The 24,681-nt window shown below is 37.3% G+C and overlaps 1 pseudogene; it reads right to left on the reverse strand.

The window, feature by feature from the left end:
* Positions 1-23,903: 23,903 nt before the first annotated feature.
* LOC116912627 lies at positions 23,904-24,367 on the reverse strand (annotated as a pseudogene).
* Positions 24,368-24,681: the final 314 nt, after the last annotated feature.

Raw genomic sequence — 24,681 nt, forward strand, 5'->3', positions numbered from 1 at the left:
AGAGACATATTTAAATGAGACAAAATAATAGAGAAGATATCTCAACGGGATGGAGACTGATAACAGCAGAGAATTACACTGTTAAAATATGATTACACGCTTTAAGCGTGACAAAGTGTACGAAGGCTTGAAAGGTCATGATCGATGTCTTGAAAAATGAGTTGGGAAGACGTTGTTCCTCAAAGGACTGTGAATTGTATTCAGGCATGTATTGGTTGGCTTATTGTCGGTACAAAATATTTGACAGGAAAAAAAACATAAGTGAAAAAGAGTGCCTCTAGGTCATGGTTTTAGAGGTCATGATTTTAGAGTCCATGACTCCATACTCTTTGGTGGGACATCATGGTAGGAGAAGCATGTGGCGTAGGAGCTTTTTCACTTCCTGCAAGGCAGGAAGCAGGGAGAAAGGGCAAGGGCCCCAGCAACATACTTGCCACAGTGTTGGGAAATCTCCGAATAAGTAGTTGAAGACTAACTTCTACTATTTAACCCCTTGGTGGACATTTTATATTCAAAGCAAGACAATAACATTTTTGATAAAGTAGAAAATAAGGCTCCATTAAAATACCTTAAAGAATGTTTTTATTGCCTATTTTTTGAGAATTTCATATGATTCATTTTGCTCACATTCATCCACCACAACACTTTGATAACCACCTTCTCCACCCTCGCACTCAATGGTGACCTTTTTCATCTTTCCCAGTTTGTTTTGCTCAACTCTTCTTGAGAATGGGATCTTATTGCAGTGTGGTTTGAATCACCAGGGGTCATGTCATTAGAGGAAGCTGTGACACTCTGACAATAACTCTTATGCCAGATCACGGGTAATTGATTTTAGATTAGCATGGATTGTATTGATGAGAGAAAGGAACAGTGGTCATGAAACTGTGGCAGGAAACTGCTCTAAAATTAGAAACTAATTAGGAAAAATGAGGCTACATATACAAAACAGCAATATGAGGAAATGATTATGAAATTTTGGGCTGGATGCAAAGAGTGAAATTGAACTGTGATTCAAGCATGCTGCACAAATTTTGAAAGCAGCCAATTGAAACTAAGTGTAGTGGCTGACTAAGACAGAAAAGCACAAAGAGCCAAGACTCCGTTCTCTAATGGCAGCATGACTTTAACATGTTCACCGTGTACAATGTCAGCACAGTGTCAGGTATATAATAGATGATAAAATTCATTTAAAATACAGTTGAACAAGACTCTGGCAAGATAATGAAACAAAGACCACTAGTGGGTGTCTACAAGACTACAATCACAGGTAAGCAGAGATATAAATTTTCTTTTTCTTTTTTTTTCTTTTTTATTTCTTTTATTTCTTTACATTTCAAAGGTTATTCTTCTTCCCGGTTTCCTGTCCATAAGCCCCCATCCCATCCCCTCCCCCAACCCCATATGGGTATTCCTCCTATACATCCCCCTAATTGCCCTCCATATTCCCCTGCACTGGAGGTCCAACCTTGGCAAGACCAAGGGCTTCCCCTTCCTCTGGTGCCCCAACAAGGCTATTCTCTGCTACATATGCAGTTGGAGCCCTGGGTCAGTCCGTGTATAGTCTTTCAGCAGTGGTTTAGACCCTGGAAGCTCTGGTTGGTTGGCATTGTTGTTTTTATGGCATTGCTGCAAGCTCCTTCAACTCTTTCAATACTTTCTCTAATTCCCCCCAAGGGGGTCCTGTTCTCAGTTCAGTGGTTTGCTGCTAGCATTGACCTCTGTATTGGACATGCTCTGGATGTGTCTCTCAGGAGAGATCTATATCCAGTCCCTTTCCGCATGCATTTTCTAGCTTCATCAATCTTATCTACTTTTGGTGACTGTATATATATGGGCCACATGTGGGGCAGGCTCTGAATGGCCATTCCTTGAGTCGTTGCTCTAAACTTTGCTTCCATATCCCCTCTGAATATTTTCCCCCTTTTAAGAAGGAGTGGGAGCAAAATTTTTAAATTGCCTAAATAGAAGAATATTATATAAAGACATTTAGAATTTATTAGTCATGAATGAAAAATTACTTGAAAAAGAAATAACCAGAGCCCCTAGTGTAGAGACCTCTATCTTGAGGGCTTGAAGATGTAAGTGATAGAAAAGTCAAGGGTCCTAGGAGAGTTTGTGAACTCCCAGTCTTTGAGACATTAAAGAATTGCATTAAAATGCATTAAAGTGCTTTGCCAACTACAAATTTTAAGTGATTAATGGCATCAATTATGGACATAAGTGTTTCTGCATTTTGAAAACAGAACATATAAAAATAGCTGGGAGAAAGAATTCTAGGTTGAAATAAACTATGTTGGTTAATGTTTCTTAAAAGAAGGCAATTTCCGGAAACAATATGCAAGAATATTCCAGGGGTGACATAGTCATACTCATTCTTTCAACTGATATATTCAGTATCTGTCAAAAGTAGATATGAACTGTCTGATTTTACTGCTGAGAAAAGTGAATTTTTTAGAATTTGGCATGCTTTCCCTGTTCTTAAAGTGTGGGGCCTATATATATATATATATATATATATATATATATATATATCAAAACTAGATAAGATTGATGAAGCTAAAAACGCATGCTGAAAGGGACCGGATATAGATCTCTCTTGAGAGACACATCCAGAGCATGTCTAATACAGAGGTCAATGCTAGCAGCAAACCACCAAACTGAGAACAGGACCCCCCTGGGGGGAATTAGAGGAAGTATTGAAAGAGTTGAAGGAGCTTGCAACCCCATAAGAATAATAATGCCAACCAACCAGAGCTTCCAGGGACTAAACCACTACCAAAAGACTATACATGGGCTCCAACTGCATATGTGACAGAGAATAACCTTGTTGGGGCACCAGTGGAAGGGGAAGCCCTTGGTCCTGCCAAGGTTGGACCCCCAGTGCAAGGGAATATGGGGGGGGCAGTAAGGGGGATGTATGGGAGGAATACCCGTATGGGGGAGGTGGAAGGGAGGGGATGGGGGCTTATGGATAGGAAACCGGGAAGGGGAATAACATTTGAACTGTAAGTAAAGAAATATATCTAATAAAAAATTTTTAAACAAAGGTAGGTAAGGACAAGATCTTACTCTAAAAATGTACATTTTTTTTTGTCTGAAGGGAATGCCCCCTAATTATATTGCAGTAGTTTGTAAGCTGAAAAGAAAAGTCATGTAAAGGTAAAATGGAGAAGGGGATGGAAATTCATTTATTTCAAAATCAGCAAAGAAACATATGGGATAATAGAGTATTACCTGCAATAAGAAAGCAATTTCATATTAACTTCCACAAAACAATTTCAGAAATATTTTCATCTGTATTCTGTATGATTGTTGCCAGGAAGTATAAAGGCCGTCATGGTTGTGAAGAGGACTCATTTTGTTCTGATCAATGCTAACTGTTGCATATTGAAACTGATTCTAATTTCTGAAACTACTGTCTTAGTCAGGGTTTCTATTCCTGCACAAACATCATGACCAAGAAGCAAGTTGGGGAAGAAAGGGGTTTATTCAACTTACTTCCACATTGCTGTTCATCGCCAAAGGAAGTCAGGACTGGAACTCAAGCAGGTCAGGAAGCAGGAGCTGATGCAGAGGCCATGGAGGGACATTTCTTACTGGCTTCCTTCCCCCGGCTTGCTCAGTTTGCTTTCTTATAGACCCTAAGACCACCAGCCCAGGGACGGCACCACCCATAATGGGCTGGGGTCCTCCCACCTTGACCACTAGTCGATGAAATGCCTTACAGCTGGGTCTCATGAAGGCATTTCCACAACTGAGGCTCCTTTTCTGCGATAACTCCAGCTTGTGTCAAGTTGACACACAAAACTAGCCAGTACAACTACCTTGCACAGATACAAAGGAAGCAAGACAGAAACAAAGAAATGAGCTCAAAGAGGGGGAAAAGTTATACCATTACGTGATGGTGCATACAATTTTAGATCATGAGTCATACTACTCTAGATTGAGAAAGCAAATAGTACAACTTCTTGAGTATATAATATAAAAATATATGTACAACAATCTATTTCTTGGGGAATGTTTACTAGTCTCTTGTTTATATTAAGGATGAGGTTTATACCTTCATTTGTCTAAAAGATCAAATAGCAAATGTACGAATAGCAAACACAAACCACTGTTACCAGTCTTTATTTGCTTCTTAGAGGAACTTTATAGAGCATAATTCATAAAAATATGATTAGTGAAGATCTTCAAATCAATCCCTGTCTGTGGAAAAGAGGGCAAGGAATATCTGTCAAACGCAACAGCCACATATTTCTAAGAAATGAAAAGACATATTGTCACAATCAATACTACTATAGTCTTAGTGCAATGCCTGAGAATTCACTTTTGAAATATGTCAAAAGGATCAAACTCCTTTATATTATGAAGATTGTTTTATAGGTAGAAAGTGCAGCAATATAAAAGAATGTTCACTTAAAAATAAAATAAATCACTGTCTCCAAATGCATTTACTATGTATTATCAGTAAAATAATTTTTGGCACAGACTCCAAATTTCTACATATTAACTTTAAATTATAGTCATATGCCATTTATTAATATACTTTAATATAACTTTAAGTCAATACAAAATGCAGTTTACAAAAAGTGAGATATAACCATTTGTAAAATTCTAACAAACATGTTAACATACTATCAAGTTAGTTCAAGTGTGGCATGTAAAAATTTGTAAAATTCTAGTAAACACATTTATGCCAACATATTATCAGGTTAGTTCATGTAAGTTAATGTATCATGCATAATACCAACATGTTAATGTTAACTGAGAGTAATTTGATTGATCAGAAAGTTTCTTTTCTTTTTTTTTTTTAATGAATGGCTCAACATATGTATGTTAACATTTCTCCGTTCTGTGACATAAAAAAACACCTCTATGGTCTATAGCCTCTTATATATTCCTGCAGATGAATTTCCATACACATTATTATATAGAAGCTTCACAATCTTATGCTTGATCAGAAAGTTTCTTTAGGTCACCATAGTTCTTAAAATATTTTAATTAATTCTCTGAGTATTTTATGCAATATGATTGGATCATATTCACCCACACATCTACACCCAACTCTTCCCACATATACTCTTATTTATCCTCACCTAAACTTCATGTTTTCTTTTAAATAATTAACCCTTCCAATCCAGTTTATATGCCTATATAGACCCATATATATGTATATACGTATACATACATATATATATATATTCACTGAAATATGGTTAATCTATCAGGGGCTACCTCCTTAAAGAAAACAGACTCTCCTCCAAGAAGCCATTATCTATGAATATGTCCTCACCTAGGGCTGGGGGTTCATGAACCCTTTCAACTTGTATGATAGAGAGTTGATTGGCTCAGTACTGTGCGATCCTACTACAGATAATGTCTGCCACTGTGAGTTTACAAGTACAACAGTCTTGCCATATCTAAAAGGCACTGTTCACTCTGCTTTTCCCCCAGCCTCTGCCTCTTACGGTCTTTCCTTCCACAGAACTCCCTGGGCCTTCACGGGAGCAGTGATATTCATGTCTTATTTCTGCATGGATACTCACTATGAGTTTTATCACTTGTGTGTTTTTGCACTGACTACCGTCCAGCAGCACACAACGACACTTCACTAGTGAGGTTTGAGAGCTACACTAATCTAATAGAAAAATATGGATTTAGAGGGCAATTTGATAATGGCCGTTTGGCAGAATAATTGTAGTAGGTTCACTTTTGGGGTCCATGAACTCCTTCACCATGGGTTCTTGGCCAAATTTGCGGGGCCATGCTAGTGTTTGCCTCTATGGAGTTGCTCTTAAATTCACTCAGAAAATGCTTGCTTGCTCCCTTAACATAGGTGCCCCTATTTCACCCAGGGTCATGTTTTGCTTACTACATCAGCCATTATTGTAGTTCAAAGCTGGGCAAGGCCGATGATGACTTCCACCCCTACCCAGAAGCTGACGTAGCACCCCGCAGTCCAATGAAAGATAATCAACATGGAGGAAGCTTCCTGATCAGCACCAGCTTGATTTCTCCCGTCTTGTCTCCAAAATGTATCTTGTCTTTAGCAAAAGAACAATACCATGAAGTTCTGGGAGACAACTAGGAGCACTGACAATAGTTTACATTGTTTGTGGAGACCTTTAGTATATCTCTGACCAACAGCTTGGGGAAGGATTTCTACATCTGGTACTCATCTCTTCACTGGGCAAACTATGGCTTTGGGGATGAGCATAATCCCCTATATAGGGTAATTACAATCAAAGCATTTTACATGAATATAAAAGATTACATATGTCACTTACAAAAATGATAGGTTGCCATAGGTCCCTTTTGTCTGCTCTACATTCCCATCCTCTTACAACTTAAAACTCCCTCCTTATCGTGACATTTTGCTCCATCGTAAAGGAAAATTTATAAACAAATTAATGGTGCTAGTAAATGTCACGTGGGTGAGATAACCCAGGCCAACATCCCATGGAGATCTTAGTGTCCAGTATTTAGATGTGCATGTTTAATTTAGAGTTCTGTAGAATTCAGGACACTAGAAAGAGAGCATAGATATTGAGGGGGAAGAAGGATTTTAAGGGAAGAGGGATAGAAGAACACAGATGACATAAAAGTGAGAGAGAGGGACAGGTCATCACTTTTAACTGTGCTTTGCATCTCTAAAGTACTTCATTGTACATGTAAAATAATTGTTATCACTATTTGAAGTAAAGTACTTCTAAGGGGTGTGCGTGCATGTGCAGTATATGCATACCTATGAATATAGGAGGAGACCAGAGGAAGATGTTGCCTGTTCTGCTTTGTTCTCACCACCTTACTCCTTGAGACAGAATCTCTCAATCACATTGGTTCATGCATGGAAAGGCTTGAAGCAAGAAAAGAGATGAAAAAAAAATAATGTAAATATAGTCTCAGAAAGGTTCTAAAAGCTAATAATATACCCAAAAATCTTATAAAAGATACTTTTCAAATGTCTTCTCTGTGTGGTCTAAAATTTTCTAGCATAAACATTAATCTCTTACAGTGACACAAAATTCCCCCATATTATTTGAGGGTTAGATCAAAATCTACTTATTTTTGGACAGATAGTTAAACTTTGAATTAAATTAAATTTTACCATTGATTTTTATTGGTTATTAGAACTCTTGAGCCTAAAGTCCTATACTATCTAAATGGACATTAAATACCCATGAACCGAGAGAACAACTGGGGAGCAATGAGTGAGTTTTGGCTGCAACACGACTGAAAATAGAAGAGGGGAGTTCTGCTTTTAGAACCTGACACAAGTTCATCCGTCTCCATGTAACATATAGAATAAAGCATTAGGCTAAAACTCCTCTAAGTTTTCTGTCATCCCCCTATTTGGGATTGAGCCTGATGATTTATAGCAATAGATGAATTAGATATACTATAAAATGAAATATGATTCTGTAGACTCATATTTGCATCTGTGTCATGTGGGCTTTTTCAGAGGAAAAATTCTTATTGGGCATACCAAAATATGAGACTAAACTAATTTCAAAAATAATGAAACTATACATATATAAATATACAAATATTATTGACAGAAATAGGGCTTTTATGGTTGCTCTGAATCCTATTGTCTTGGTAAGAGTTAAGTGTAAGCCGTGATAACACTTTGGACTTAATACCTAGCCACTGTCACAGACCCGCTAGGATAATCCCCTTGATGTAGCCCTCTCTTTATCAACTGTAAGGTTGTTTCAGACAGACATGAGTGTTGCTTACTCTACTTCTCTTTGTAGTTAACATACTACTTGACACATAGAAGGTACCCAACACAGAGTTAACGATTATGTGCATCAGTGCATGAAAATTTGAGTACAATACTTGGAAATATTCTTGATTTAAGAAAGTTTAAAGACAGACAAGTTGTTTTATTATTTTGAATGAGTATATACAGTGTACTCTACTAATATAGAACAAGAACAAGAACTCTATTAATACAACTATCCAATCATTTCAAAAGGAAAGCCATGGAGCAATATAAGAACTATGTGAATGCAATGATATATGTTTATTTACATAAAACATCGGTTATATATTTTCAGTAAGAATCATGCAGACCTGAGCCACATGGTCAGCAGAATATTTCCATTGTGATCTGGGTGGCATTCTCTCTCCTTCTTCTATTTTCTTCACATTTTTCTGCCTTATCATTTCCTTGTCTTCTCCCTGGGTCTCCTTCTTCCTCTGCTTTCTTTTTCTGTTTCTCTCTTTCCGATTCCTTCCATCTTTCACTCTTCCTCATTCTGCTTTCCCACCTCTCATTTCTTTTTCTAGTCTATGACTCATTCTAGTTTTTGCTTACATAGCAGTACAGTTCAGTGTGCAGAATACAAACAAAATGTAGAAGTGACTGTTCTATATATCTTGGAATAGCCTTGTCTATGAACTTTTCCGCTGAGGGTTAATATAATCCATGACGAGACCTGTGAAAATAAATTCTTAGAAAACAATTTTGATGCGCATAAATGAATTATACTATCTATAAATGTGATAAACATATTAATAGATCCCAGTCCCAATCCAAGTCCTGAAATGATCATTTTTCCATCTATCTACTATCATTTGTCTGCCTATCTGTCTGCTTGCTTGACTGTCTGTCACCTTTCTTCCTTAGTTTGATTTCTGTAATTGTGATAAACACCATGATCAAAAACAATTTGGAGAGGACAGGGTTTATTTCAGCTCACAGTTGTAGTCAATCACGAAGGGCAAGAACATGAAGTCAGGAACTAAAACAGACACCATAGTGGAACACTCTTACTGGTTTGCTCCCCATGGCTCACAGAACCCTTCTACATCAATCTTCAATCAAGGAAATACCATACATGCCAATCTGATGGAGGTTTTTCTTAATTGAACTTCCCTCTTCTCAAATTCAAGGAAATACCATACAGATTTGCTTACATGCCAATCTGACGGAGGTATTTTCTTAATTGAACTTCCCTCTTCTCAAATGACTAGCTTGTTGACAATAAACAAAAATGCAAAAACCAAAACAACACCAAGGGAGACTCTATCTATCTATCTATCTATCTATCTATCTATCTATCTATCCATCCATCAATCATCTACCTATCTAATTATTTACCTATTCATTTATCCAAATATCTCTTCCTAGAAAATCAGATTTAGAAAGCAAGTCTTGTGATGTAGCCTATAATGTTAGTTATCCAGGGGGCTGAGATGGGAGATTTACAAGTTCAAGGTCTACTTAAGCTGCAGAGTGAATTACAGATGAGCCTGGGCAAATTTGGAAGACTTTTTTCAATATAAAAAAGATATAGGCTGAGGATATAACTCAGTGATGGTGTACCTGTTTAACATCCCTGAATCCTGAGGTCCAATCCTTAGTATGGAAGAATTAAGACTTACAGAGGTTACCTTCATTGTTTAAGAATGCAACTCTGTGGTACACTCTAATTTCCTGATTATGCTTCTTTCTATCCTTTTTTTTCTAGAAAAGAGATTAGAATGGTTTGTTATTTTGTCTTTTTTTGTATTATTACATGTTTCTTTTTCAATAGTTACCTCTTTTTACTTTTCTTAGCACTGTTTGAAAATTTCATATATGCATATATATTTTGATCAAATCCATCTCCCTTCTAGCTACTCCCCTATCTCCCTCATAATTTTTCACTCTCAACCTTCATGTGATCATTTTTTAAAAAACCACAGAGACCACTTAATTGTGTCTGCATTTGGTTGGACCTGAGACTATCTAGAGCATGGGTAGCGTCTTAAAGATACATCCATGAACAAAACTATTGTTCCTCCCACTAGCAGCATCAATTGCCAATGGCTCCTCAGGTAGAGGTGGGACTGTGTGAGCCCCTGTGCCCTCTATGCTGGAACTGTGTTTAACTTATGAATAGAGCTTATGCATGCAGTCACAGTCCCCTGCTGCAGTTCGTGTGCAATGGCCCTGCCGTGTCTTGCAAAATGCTCTTTCACTCTATGTATCCACTACTTCTGGTGTATAGAATCTTTCTGTGCCCTAAGAGCTAGCAAGTATGAGTAAAGAGCATGATGTTCCATGTTCTGAAACCCAAGGATGTGGCACCATTGGCAATGATACACTGCTATCAACTTTTAGGGGCTAAGACCAGCAATTGGATTTAATGTCTGCGGGATCTGTGGAATCCCAGTGACCAGCAGGAAAACATAACTCATACTTGGCACCAGGCTTTTTGTTTTATAGTTTTTGGTATCTGGAAGAGACACTGTCTCCTCATTAAAGGGTAACTGTATTTAAACTCTGTTTACACACACACACACACACACACACACACACACACACACGTATATGTATAAAGCTTTCATATGTGGTTTTTAAAAAATGATCACATGAAGTTGAGAGTGAAAAAAAAATATATATATTATGAAGCCTCTACAGTAGTAGGGTTCTATGTGGTATTTCATTGTCTTCAGTGTTGGTTATTCTTCCACACACTCTACTTCTACTCTGCCTTCTCCCCTTGCACATTTTCATTATTCCTCTATCCTCATACCACTCATGCTCCATTTCCTTGAAATCTTACCTCATTACCCTTTCTTAGCTTCCCAATATCTATGAGTACTCCAATTTAAAGACACATTTATTTAGAGTCTAAGCAACCACAGATAAGTGAGAACACAAGACATCTATTCCCAGAACCCACAGTAGGAAGAGGAACCTGGCTGAATTTGTGTTTGGACTTCCACATACAAACCTAGGTGTAAGTGCATCCTCCCTCCTCACACATATCCCCTCATCCATACACACCACATACAAATAATAAATATTTTTAAAAGTAAGAAAAAAGTGAATTTCCTGGAACTCATTAGATCTTAAGGAAGAATATCTGTGTTCGCTTGGGAAATTAAGACAATTCATATATGGAACTTCCAATTCTTGTAGGAAATCAGTATGGAGGAGCATTATTCCCCCAAATCATGTTATCTTCATCATTTCACAGGGTTTTATAAACTGGATAAGCAGAAAAGCCCACACTACGAGCTTAAGATATTTCCCTTTTTGATTTTTTTATCATTTTTTAATATTTTGAGATTACAATAGTTACATCATTTTACCTTTCCTTTCCTTCCTTCAAACCCATACATATAACCATCTTTGCATTTTTTTCAAATGCTTGGTACACACATGTGCGCATATGTGTGATTTCTTGTTCATTGTCAACTCTAATGAACCAGGCATCTCCTCCTCCTTATGATGGAATACATCCATGTACTTTCATGGGGACCAGGGAACCTCACCACGCCTTACTCTGTGGCGCGTGAGTGTTCGCCATCTTAAATCTCAGCATTTAATTGTGATGCTATCACTCCACTCTGAGAGGATATATTTTATAGAGTACCATATTTTATAAAGGATTGATGGCATTAAGAATTTGTCTTAGCTTTGTTTGCCAGTCCTACCTGGCGGCATTATAACTGTCTAACAGGATGAATGTGAGATTCATGACCTTTTCCTTTTTGAATAGGACAATTGTAAATCAAATCTGTAGACACAGACTATCCCTCTACAACTCACAAAGCACACATTCTTACACTTCAACAGCCATATAAATCAAACATAACAGATGTTACTAAGCCCTTTTTTTCCTATCAGGCCATTTCCCCTTTGAGAACTAGAGTGAGAGCCTCATGGCAGAAGATAATCCATTTCTCTCAACTGATGAGATCTTGAGAGTACAAAGACAGGATCTTTAGAAATAGGACTTGCTGGGTTGGGGATTTATTCAGTGGTAGAGGCATGCTACTATTTTCAGAGTTTAGCTAAAAAAAATACAAAAAAAAAAAAAAAAAAGAAATAGGACTTTTCCCCTTAATTACAATAGAAAAGAATTTAGATAAATGAGTTTTTCAAATAAAAAAACAAGGTTTTTCAAATGCTGTTGAATAGTTTTAATCCCTTAGAATAATGTACCATTTTTTAGAATAATTACCATTTCACACCTGCCATGTTCCTACATTAGTTAGATTACAAGGGATAAAACAAATTAATATCAATTAACTGAGATTAGTGAGTTAAGATCAGGGTCAAAATTAATGAAAGAAAGACAGATAAACAAATATCCAAGAAAATCAATGAAATGCAAACTGGTTCATTGAAAAGATAAACAATAATAACAAACCTTTAGCTGAATTACTCAAAAGAAAGAGAGAGAAGCCAGAAATTAATAAAATTAGAGGAGATATTGGACTAAATACCAGTGAAATTCTAAACAGCAGTCCTGAGACCATTTTATAAAATGAGAAAGGAGATAATATTTCTACACTCTCTTTTACCCTGATGCCCAAACCAGATTAAGACCCTCTCCTGCAGAGGGGAGAGAGAAAGAGAGAAGAGAGAGAGAGAGAGAGAGAGAGAGAGAGAGAGAGAGAGAGAGAGAGAGAGAGGAGGAGGAGGAAGGAGGAGGAAGAAGAAGAAGAGGAGGAGGAGAAGGAAGAAGAAGATTACAGACTATTCTCCTGAAACATATATGTAAAAATACTCATTAAATATTTGCCTTATTTCAAGAATACATTTAGAATATCATTCACTATGGTCAGATTGTTTATATTCCAGAGATAAAGGAATTGATCAACAAAAACAAATCCATAAATGTAATATACAACATAAATGGACCCATTGATAGAGAGTATATAACTGTCTGAACAGATGCAGCAAAGAAGTCTGACAAAATCTTCAGAAGAGGTGAGGAGAGGAGGGAACGTACCTGATGCGAAAGGCTATATAGGTTATATACAACAAACATACAGCCAATATTGTGCTAAATGGAGAATTCAGAATCTCCACTACATTCAAGAGCAAGACAACAGTCTTCTTTCTTTGTTCTTATTTGTTATAGATTTGAAATCTTGACTAAAGCAAGAAGACGAGTGAGAAAAATAAGCATCATATCTCCTTGGACAAAAAGAGAATATGAGATTAGAAGGAATAGTTTTTTTTTTTTTTTTTTTTTTTTGAGGAGGAGGAGGAAAGGCTTTATTTTATCTCATGAATCATGAACATAAGCTACCAGAGGGAATCAGGCCAGAAACCTGGAGGCAGAAACTAAAGCAAAGTCCAGGAAGGAATTCTTGCTTTCTCTGGCTACAGATTAGGCCTAACTGCCCAGAGAGAGCTATCCTCCTATATCAATTAGCAATTAACAAAATGCCTGCAGACATTCTCCCAGGCCAAGTTGAAGGAAGTAATTAGAAGGAATATTTCTAAATTCACACAAGTAGTTCACGACAGGAGCTGTACCCAGGATTCCCATGCAAGACTCTAGCATACTACTGCTCCAAATTGGTAAGAACTTTATCTCAGAAAGTGAAAGTGAATTAGCCCAATATATTTATTAAAAGCAGTATGAATATATACATGTGAGAATGAATGATAGAATTTTTTAAAACCAAAGTTTAGATAATTTGAAAGAATACACCAACAGAACACTTTGTTGCAAGTGAGACTCAAATTTCAGTTTATGAGCTTTTAGAAATTAGGTTCCTTGGAGCTGGAGAGATCTATCAGTAGCCAAAAAGCACTTGTCAACTTTTCAGAGGAAACAGGTTTAGTTCCCAGCAGCCACACGGTACCATCTTTAACTCTAGACCCAGGAAATTACACATCCTTTTCTCATTTTTACACATGTGATACAGATACACACATGCAGGCCCAACATTCACACACATAAGTAAAATCAATTACATTTCTGAGCTCAGGAGATGGTCCAGTTAGTAAAGGACTGACAAAGTCAAAGACCTCTTTGATTCCCCAAATGCACGTGAAGCAAAACCTGTCATGGTGATAAACACATTATCCTAGTCTGGGAAGCAAAGGCAGGCTGACCCTTGGGCCTTGCTGGACACCCATCCTAACCTACTTGTTCAATTGCAGGCAAATGAGAGATCTTACCTTTTTATTATTAATTAATTATTAATGTCAACAATTTATTATCAATAATAACTATTAATTATCAATTAGTTTTTATTTATTTACATCCTCCTCTCAGTCCCCCTCCCAGAGTTCTTCCTCCACCGCTGCTCCCCTTAACTTCGAAAGGGGGCTCTCCCTTCATCCCCTTCTCTGGGGCATCAAATATCTATAGGATTTGGGGCAAGATCTCCCACTGAGACCAGACAAATCAATTCTCTGTTACTTATGTGCTGGGGGGCCTCAGACTAGCCTGTGTATGCTCTGGGGCTGGTGGCTTAGTCTCTGGGAGCTCTGAAGGGTCCAGATAAGTTGACACTGTTGAACTTTCTATGGGGTTGCCATCCCCTTCAGTTCCTTCAATCCTTCCCCCAACTCTTCCATAGGGGTCCCCGACATCAGTCCAATGTTTGGCTATAAGTATCTGCATCTGTCTCAGTCAACTGCTGCTGGTAGAGCCTCTCAGAGGACAGCCATGATCAGTTCTTATCTGCAAGCACAACATGACATCAGTAATAGTGTCAGGGTTTGGTGCCCGCCCTTGAAGGATGGATCCCAAGTTAGTCTACTCACGTCAGCTATTCCTTCAGGAGAGAACTCATCTTTAACAAAACAAGAAATGACATAAGAAACAACAGCCAGGCATTGTCCTCTGGCCTCCGCTGTTGTTCCGTCTGTCTGTCTCTTTCTCCATATACACACATATGCACCCACATGCTTGCACACATGCTTCTATGCATAGCTGCACTAGCACACGTACACATGCAAATAAAATTAGAATTCTTCTATTGCAACCTTTAACATGTTTAAAAGTGTTAGACATTTTAATGTGTTTAAACCACATATTGAGTGAGTTTTAATTTTCTGCATTAAAACTACCCGTGGTTTTCGCTGTGTAGTCAAAAATTTTGGAAATGGAACCCTACACCTCTCAAACCTACCCACCTCTCAGTCTCTGATTCAGTATGAGGATTTTCTGGTTTTGTTAATTAGAAGAAACAACCTGCGTGTATTGCGGTATCCTGCACAAATCCTCAAAGCAATGTTTGAATCTTCTACAATATGCCTTTCTACAACATGGAGCTTGTTTTCCTCCCATTAAGCTAACAGTTAATTCTTTTGCATTATTATTTAGCAATATAATAGTCTGAGAAACTTTGTGTGAATTTTAGAAAATTATGATTATAAAAATATTAATTTACTAATAAACATTTCATGTATTAAAATAAGCAAATGTACTTTGCTTATTTACGTGTGTGTGTGTGTGTGTGTGCGTGTGTGTGTGCATTTGTGGAAGGTGTGATGAGGGGTGTGTATGTCATTGCACACAAGTAACAATCAAAGCGAAAATCGCAGGAGTCAATTCTCTCCTTCATTGTGGGGTCCAGGAATCAGACTCAAGTAGTCAGGCTTGGCATCCAATAATTTTACTCAGCGAGCCATCTCACCTTTGCTAAAACAACTTTAAAGAATATTTACACAATGTAAATTTCACGTTATCACTAGCACCATTTATGTCACTGACAAATGGAAAGTTCTGTGCGAGCAATGGAAAAAAAAAAACCAATCACAACTTCTTTCCTTTTTATCTGTCTCCACTTTTTATGTGTGTGTACATGAGTGTGACCCCACGTAAGTTTTTCTCTTTAATGACTCTTGGCTACTAGCCATATTTACTTACCCATTTGTCAATTTGTCTGTCTGTCTGTCTATGTGTGTATGTATATATGTATGTATGTATGTATGTATGTATGTATGTATGTATGTATCTATCTATCCATCCATCCATATCTATATGTCAGACTATCTATCTATCTATCTATCTATCTATCTATCTATCTATCTATCTATCTATGGTCTATTAATCTATGATCTATCTACATCTATGTCTCTATGTCTCTATCTACCTATCTGTGTGTCAACCTATCTTTGTATCAATCTGTCTATCAGATTATCTATCTATCTATCTATCTATCTATCTATCTATCTATCTATCATCTTCCTACCTACCTACCTACCTACCTACCTACCTATCTACCTACCTATTTATTTTTGTGGTACTAGTGATTAAAATAGGTCCTTGGACATGGGTGACAAGCATTGTACTACTGAGTGATATTCTCAGTGCTCTTTTCATTTTCTATCCTGAATAAGAGTTTTGCTAAGTTGCCTAGACTGGCCTGTACTCTGTGTCCTTCTAGGTCTTGAACTTATCCTTCTGCATCTGCCTTTTGAACAACTGTGGGTATAGACCAATGCTAGTAGGCCTGACTTAGCTTTGAATCTTTAAAGGTAGACTTTATAATTGCAATATATATCCTGTAACTTTATATAATTTTCTGAGAAACTCATATATTTAGACTCTCTAAGGATGCAATTATATAAGAGTACTATTTCTAAATATTGGATGATTTATGACACTAGAATCTACTGATGTTTCTGATGGTGAGAAAAGTGAACTGTTGTTCGTTTTACTTTACTGTTTTTCCACTGCAAATATAAATATGTTTTTAGTGAAATTTATTTCTGTTTTTAGAACTAAAATGGCCACTGTTAGCTAAAACTAATTTTACTATATTGTTTGTGGGGAAAGTCATCAATAAGCTAATCTGACTGTCCATGGCCACATCACCAAGGAAACAGACACAACTGCTTTCCTCCATAACTCAGGACCACTCCGTTCCCTCATTCCTCATCATTCCCTCAAAGGGAAGGGACAGATTATCTTTGACAATTAAGCAAGAAGTGTTATCCGTGTATTCTAGTGTTCAAAAAAAGAAACCCGAGGCTGGCCTCACCCCAATTCTGATCATACCTCCCCAACTGGAAAAGTGTGACCTCTGAATCATCACCAGCCATGCACACTGATCACCCTATGGTTTGGAGCTTCTCTTTGTAGGTATTGACAATTGCTTCCCTGTGTGGCAATGGCTGGCACCAAGTAGACCATGCTCCTATCAGGGTATATGAAGACAGCAAACCTCGGTCAGCAAACCTGTTGGACTTGTTTCCTTTCTTGTCCTCAGTGACTGTCATTATTTTCCAGCCTCCCAGCCCTGACCTGGCTGATCGGGATCAGATGGTGACTGGATAGAAACCTTCCTAGTCCTGGGTCCATGATGTACGCGTAAGTACTCAATGTTTCTCAGTGAGTTGACAATGGGGACAGATATGTTCATCTTCTGGAACAGGGCATGCACTTTTTGACTGGTAGAAGTTATTTAACTTTATGATAGCTTTGTGTGTGTTGTATTTTTTGTTGAAATCTTGTCTTATTGGTTTTTAAATGGAACAAAAGTGACAAATGTGATATTTTCTTTCTAGAAATTCTATGTAGTAATATATAAACAGTATTCTATATTGACATTTAGAAAATGCTTTGTGCTTTGAAGAGTAAAATAGTTAACATAGTTCATTTGATTTCTTACTACACTCAATATGATATGTTTTATAGTATATTCTTTATTGAAATATGTTATTAACAACAAAATACAAATTAGAGAGAACATTCTTTTCTTAATTTGTTTCCTTCCAAGTAAAAGGATGACAGCAATTGGATTATATATCAAATGTTAAAGATAATTATATGTAGTAGATTATTGAGTTAGCAAATACTTGAACTTCAAAATAAATGATCACTTTTTAACCTGATATGAAGAAACTTATGTTGTACTATTCATGCTATTGTTTTAGACTGAAATTAATAACTGATATATGATCAATACTTTCTCTTAATCTCTTATATAGTCCAAACTACAATTTGTCTCGCAAAGATGTGCTTTTTAAATTTCCCATGTTTCCATTGATCAATCTGTTAGACAGAATTCGGATTTTGTGATCATTGACTTTTTAGTTTTGAGTCTGTCTTTAGTGAAACATAATATTTCAAGCATATGGATTGTCATATTCTTAAATATGTTCTTTATATTCTCCAACTTTCTCACCAATAGCAGCATGAGCCCAAGGATGACTAGTTCATAGTAAGGTTGACCAGATAGATTCTATTCTAATAATAGATCCTACCATAATAGTAATATTTTAAAGTATCAATATATATTTATTATTGAGCAAAACAAAACATACAGCAATGAATATATGTTAATAATTCAATTTAAAAAGACACATCAAAGAAGCTGAAGTCTTCATCCACTTTCATCTCAGAATTCAATGGCATGCCTTTCTCCTTTCTTCCCAACTTATGACATCATCTCCAGTCACTTTCCTACTCTGATCTTTTTTTGTGGTCTCGCTTCTACTCTCAACATTTTTGTTAAACTGTAATTAAAATCTCCTGTCCATTCTAAACCTTTGACTATGCTTTGTTATACTGAAGCTTCTTCAGATTGGATTCAGACTGAATAGTTCTGAGTATTGACTTCTAGACAAGAGTTGTTTTTACCACAGTTATTCTACCCAAAACTGTTCATGAGGACAGTGTAAGGTGAGCTAGTAGATTCACTAAATTTATTATCAAAAGTTCGTTACCCAAAAGCTGTCATTTCAGATAGTAAAGAGCAAGAAAGCCACAGCCTTTTAAAAGGGCTCCAGGGGACTTGGTGATGACGAGGGAAAAGGGAGTATTTATATGTGTTTTAAAGACAGCTTTGCATGCTTCTCTCTGGGAACATTCTTTACCTCTCAAGACTTTTTTTTACGTAAAAGTTAGGTAGTGTCAGAATAAATGTGATGAGAGGCATGGCCATTTGTAGAACTTGAGGTAGCCTTTGAGGCTAAATGCAAACCTATTTTTGCTTTACTAGTTTATTGATGGTTTGACTTTGGTGTTATTAATTTTCTTTGTTTTGTTTAAATAATAACAAGGTATTACTTCATATAGTTTGAACTTTAACTTTAAGTAGCAAGTTTTTATTGGGGAGGAGGTTCAGATGTTTGGGACTTAAATGCAAAAACTTTTTTCTTTTCTCCTGTGGGTCTTGGTCAAAAGTTTTTCTAAATCAACAAGTCAAATAATCCTAAATTTCATTTGAGCAATTGAATCCTATGACATCAAAGAGTTAAGAGACAGTTAGCATAGATAACAACAACTTGCCTAAAGAATAAGAGATCTATTTAAATTATCCCAGAATACAGTTGTCTAGTTTAATTTCACTTTGTCAGTCACTTTATCTGAAACCCGCTAACAAGCGAGGCAATGGCGGGAACTACAGTTGCCAGAAAGCAGAACTTGATGTCAAAAGGCAGATGAAGGGCTCGAGAGATGGTTCAGCCGTTAAAGCCTAGGTTCACAACCAAAAGGCAGATGACTAAAGCACACCTGGGTGGTTTAATGTGACATATGACTAGAAGCACATGAAGGTTATAACGAATGTGTCTCCTACCCCATCTCATTCAAGGACCTCTAAACATGTAAGAAATGACTACAGTAGTTAAAATACGTAGACATTAGCTGGAAGAAAATAGTATATATTCTGGGCTAAGAGAACACAGTCATTCAAAGTCATAAGACTTTAAATATGCTTTCAAGTAGACTCCCAAGAATTATCTAATTAAACTAAAATGATTGGTTGATGAAGGGTCTTTCCTCCAGATGAAAATTCTTTAAACTTCATCATGAGAGTCAGATAAAAAATATGCAGGGAGGAAAGAATGGTGAACTTTGCTATTTAGACCTTTAGTTCTTTGCTATTTAGCTCTCTTGGTGACCCTGTTGTCATTTGGCTACAGCAGCAAAGCTTTGGAAGGGAGAGGTGGAGTTCCCCCTCATGGGTGCATGGGTCGTTTCTTCTTCTATGAGGAATGCACCACTCCATATTTACCACTGTCCATGGTTTTCCTTTATGGTAGTAATGAAATTTGTTAGGATATTGTTTTCCTCCAGGCTGATATAATAGTCATTCCTGAATCATAACTATGCACTCCCAACACACACGAAACATTGAACATCTGCCAATCGACACTTATCTCTCTGTATATTTAATTGCCTTTGATCCAGTCTCTACAGGTAAACAGAATGCTCTCTGTATTTCTAGTGCTAAACATACTTCCCGTCTCATTACAGACCCTCAACATTTGTTAAGTTATTTATGACTACATGTGACTAAGGTTGTAGAACAATTCTTGAGGAAATGGGAAAGGTTATGAGTGAATGGAACTGTCAGGTTTATGACTCATAACTTATTAACAATGCTCATGAGGTATTCGCAACGTGGCAATTCAGGAGATAAAAAAAAGCTTTACAATAGAAATATATTCTGAGTAAGCCTGTGCTGCTCTGGTAGTGGAAGCTTATCATTGAAGTGAAGAAGACTTCAGATAAATGTAGTCTGACTAGAAAGATCCTTCATCCCTTCATTAATCCAACAAATATCGATTCTAATATACTAATAATACAGTATATACACATTACATAGTGATCTTAATTTTTTATACATGGTTGGATTAACGGCTCAGTGGTTGAGAGCATTGACTGCTCTTCCAGAAGTGCTGAGTTCAATCCCAGCAACCACATTGTGGCTCGTAACCATCTGTAATGCCCTCTTCTGGTGTGTCTGAAGAGACAGACAGTTTCCTCATAGACATAAAATTAAGTTTAAAAAATTTGAAAAATTATCTATACACAAATGTTGTATGCATCTATCATGTGTACATACATATAAATACAACAAGATTTTACAAAATCGAGAAAATACACACACACACACACACACATATATATTCTGGTGTTTCAAATCTAAGGAAGAAATGCGATAAGAACCAGACAAACAAAAGCAAATTATGAACAACATAAATGTGAGATGAAAGTTGTATTCTTTTTCATGTGAAAATTTTCAATTCACTTTACTTAAGTGATAAAGTGAACATTTGTCTTATATGTTAATGTTCTATGTTCCTAAATCTCAACCTTCCCTCATGCTGTGTCCCTTTCAATACCGTTCTTATGTCGTGGTGATTTTTATTTCTGCTGCATAACTGTAAGTTTGCTATTGCTACAAACCGTAAATGCAAACATCCCATACACAGGTTGTCTGGCATGTGACCCTGTGAAAGGACCCTTTGATGCCACTCAGGGGTCATGACCCACAGGTTGAGAGCCAAAGTTCTATGCGGTTTACATTTTGCGACCAAAGTTTTGAAATGTATTTCGAAAAGTTTACATATTGCTATTGTTTGCTACTTTGCTCAAATGAGACTTGAGAGGACCCAAAAATCATCTTCTGTTGATATTCAACAAATGCAGGAAAGGAACAGAAATGGCAACTGGGCCAGGATCTGTTGCTTGAAGAAGCCACTTGCTTAGTACCCCTCAGGTCATAGTACTATAAATATGTTTAGAAACAACTAGAAAGTTTTCATAATTTTGAAACATAGTTATTTTGATACTTATTTTTTGTGACACATCCCGAACTCTTCACATTTGGAAAAAAATTGAATCTAAGTTCGAAATCAATTCCAGGTGACATCATAGACTTGTCATTTTGGATTCTGTATATTATATTATTTCAATTGTGTGTGTTATAAAATCTTGATTGCACATTCCCTGTCATTGCCAATGTTTAAAATGTAGGCTCTTTTTTACTTTAACAAAGGTTTAATGTTATAATTAAATACTTGTCATTGCTCAAAACATGAAAACAAGTGACTTCGAGGGAGGTGATAATCTAGAAGTAAGTACAGAAGCAGCTCACCTTTTGGTATCTTTTATAGAATAAAATAAAACGTGAAGTAGAGTATAACTTTAGAAAATGTACAATATAATGTACAATAAAATTGTAAGAAAATTAAAACTACTACCCCTTTGTAGATTAGAATCATTATAAGCTAGCAATTTCATATAGTTCCAATTTACTAAGTATTTTTCTGGACTCGTTTTATTAACACAACGTTCAGAACGCCCAGTGTCAGAAGCGAGCCATCAGTGCGTGTTTCAGTGCTATCTGCTCCTTTAAAATGTTGGCCCAGACACTGGTATGTAAAACAATTTTCAAGATACTTTCCAGTAAACGAGATAAGATAAAGCGTTTTGGCAAGAAATAATGTCTGAGAATAGAAAACCAGAACTGTAAAAGACAGTGCAAGATATTTGTAGGAACTGTAAGGAGAAGGAAAACCAGTACACTCTTTGATCTGTACGATAGCAAAACAAGCGCCTTCTCTCCTCTCCTCCCCTGAGGCCATCATTGGTGGACTCTTGTACTTGCTCTCGATTGGCCCCCTTTCCTTTCTTTCCCGTCTCTCTCTCTTTCCTTTTCTTAATAATCAAGTGGACAAGCAGGTATAGGATTTAGAGCTTACACCAATATTAAACCATTAGAAAAGCAACACAGACTAAAACGGGGAAAAGAAAAAGAAGAAGAGGGAGGGGGAGAGAAAGGAGAAAGAGGAGGCAAAGGAGAAGGATGCGGAGAAGGAGGAGAAGAGGGAGAGGAGGTAGAGAAAGAAGAAACACTTTTATCCCGATGAATGTTTTTAAAAATAGATTAAGAATCAGGTCGTTTATCTGGCTCTCATCTTTCGCACCGAACACGTTTTAGTCACACACACAAACCTGAAGAGAGTGCTGAGTACCGATGCATCAGCACAGATGCCGCGAAACTCCTGAAACTCCGTCAAAGGTATCACCTTAACTCTCCTCTCTACAACATCGGTGCGGTGTAGCCCGCCCTAATGGCTGTGACCTTCTTGTCCGTCTCCCTCCACTATTATTGTCCCTTCCGTGCCTTTGTACTCCCAGGTAGCTACGTGCTCTGGGCTGTGCATTGTACAGTTTCCATTTGCTTTCCTGTTCTTTGCCACTATTCACACCAGTAAAGGAATGATTGATTTTTATTTTCATAAATTATATGCATTATAGGTAAAGGAATAACCAGTTGTTATTTTCATAGCTCACATGCTGTATCATATTCTAAAAATACATTTAAAAATGGGCCATTACAGTTGAGTGTACAGGGTATTTGATGAAATAACTGAGAAACGCATCCATCTTCAACAGAGCGTGAAGAAACATTTTCTGCAAACTCAGGAAATGTGTGCTCTCGGGGAGGACGCAGAGCTAGTTCCTTGCCTTCCATCAGTCATTGTTTTGGGGACAATATACATTTGCTGGGAACTGCTGGTATTTCTCACTCCCTGGCCCAGTCATAAAAGCAAGACATCACTCAGTATTTTCTGTTCTTTCAAAAATCAGTAAACCATTAATTTTACCTCATTTTAACCCCTTTTCCTTCATCCTTTTCTTGTTGACAAAAGCTATTGAAAGAACATTGAACAGTCTTTGCAGGTAAGCTGTATGTGACAGCGTATATGAAATGGCTTATTCACTGTTCTCTACTGTGTTTATGAAATTATGGAAGCTGAGTCAAGGTCTTGTGGTGGGGAACCTTTTCTCTGTCTTTCACAGTGCTATTAGTTAGGAGTTTGGATGATTAACACAGAGTTGCAACTTAGCATTCAGGAACACAGAGAAGTCAGCTCTTACTTTGTCCATCTCAGTTCAAACTTAACCATCATCCTACATCACAGACACATAGAAACGAAGTTCTTAACTGAATCGAGAATTCAGGAATCACTAAAATGTCTACTTAGCTAAATTAATAAGAAAATGTACTATTATCACGAGTGTCTTGTTAGTGATTTAGTGCCTTAAACGAGGCATGTATCAAATTGTTCTTGGTGCCGAGAACTGGATTATCTGCTTGAGTTATGAGTGTGTTGGCTGTACATTAGAATAATTTACATAAACACTAATTAGAATGGAATCAAGTCATTAGAATTGCATTTTCATTGATTCACATGGTAATGTTGAAAAAAATTAATGTTGCATTGGTAATGTTTAACTGTTTACTGCATTGAGAAAAATAGAAGGAAGTTAGGGGTTTTTTCTTATTAATACGGTATTTATTTGTCTTCTCTCTGTCAAACCCTGAGCCAAGCATTTTCCCCAAATTTCTTGAGGAGGCACTGGAAAAGGAACATACAGGGCAGAAGAGACACAAAAGAACTATGGGAGGTGGAAGTGGAGACAGCGGCTCCACATGGCGAAGAGGATGAGAAAGGCCACCATTAGGCTAAGGAGCTTCGTGGCCTCTGATTGGGCAAAGCCCAGAAGCTCGCAGGAGAAGCATTGCTGCTTCAGAGAAGGGTTCCTGGAGTAGTCAATGATGAGACTCCCCAAAGCAGTCCCAATCCCTGCCCTAGAGTCAGCCACCGGAACTGTAGCAGCCCCAGCTCCAATGAACTTGGCAGCTGTGTCGTTGTGTCCCTTGAAATGGCGCTGGTTTGGAAGCTGAGGCTAGGGATAAGTGAGCACAGAAGCCGCCGGACCACCAAGCTGTTGAGGCCCTCATCTGATGGCATAGGTGGTCGCTTCAACTCCGCTGCAGACTGAAGACCCTCGGCTCAGCAGCTGAGGGTGCTCCTGATCAGGGAGCGGGTAGAGACAAACTTGGAGTCTGCATACATTTTCAGGGGTGAGGGACCAAGGCAGGAGAACTGCTCTCAGGGTAGAGAAGACAGATAGGGCAGGAAGTTAGTTTTAAAATCTCACGGTACTCTTATTGAATGCTAGTATTCATAATATTCCGGTAGCTGTGAATAATGTATTTTGTGGTGCTTTTCTGTAGCTTTATTTATAGCCAAGCATAATCAGTTAATTAATAGATTTCCAAAGGAATATGGCAGCAAATGGCAGATGATTTATCTATGAAAATCTATCTATCTGCATATGTTACCAATAATACGAATTTCAGGTATTCTCACAGGATTAAAATCTGATTTTA

This window comes from Rattus rattus, chromosome 11 (genome assembly GCF_011064425.1).
Source record: "Rattus rattus isolate New Zealand chromosome 11, Rrattus_CSIRO_v1, whole genome shotgun sequence".
Classification (NCBI taxonomy): domain Eukaryota; kingdom Metazoa; phylum Chordata; class Mammalia; order Rodentia; family Muridae; genus Rattus; species Rattus rattus.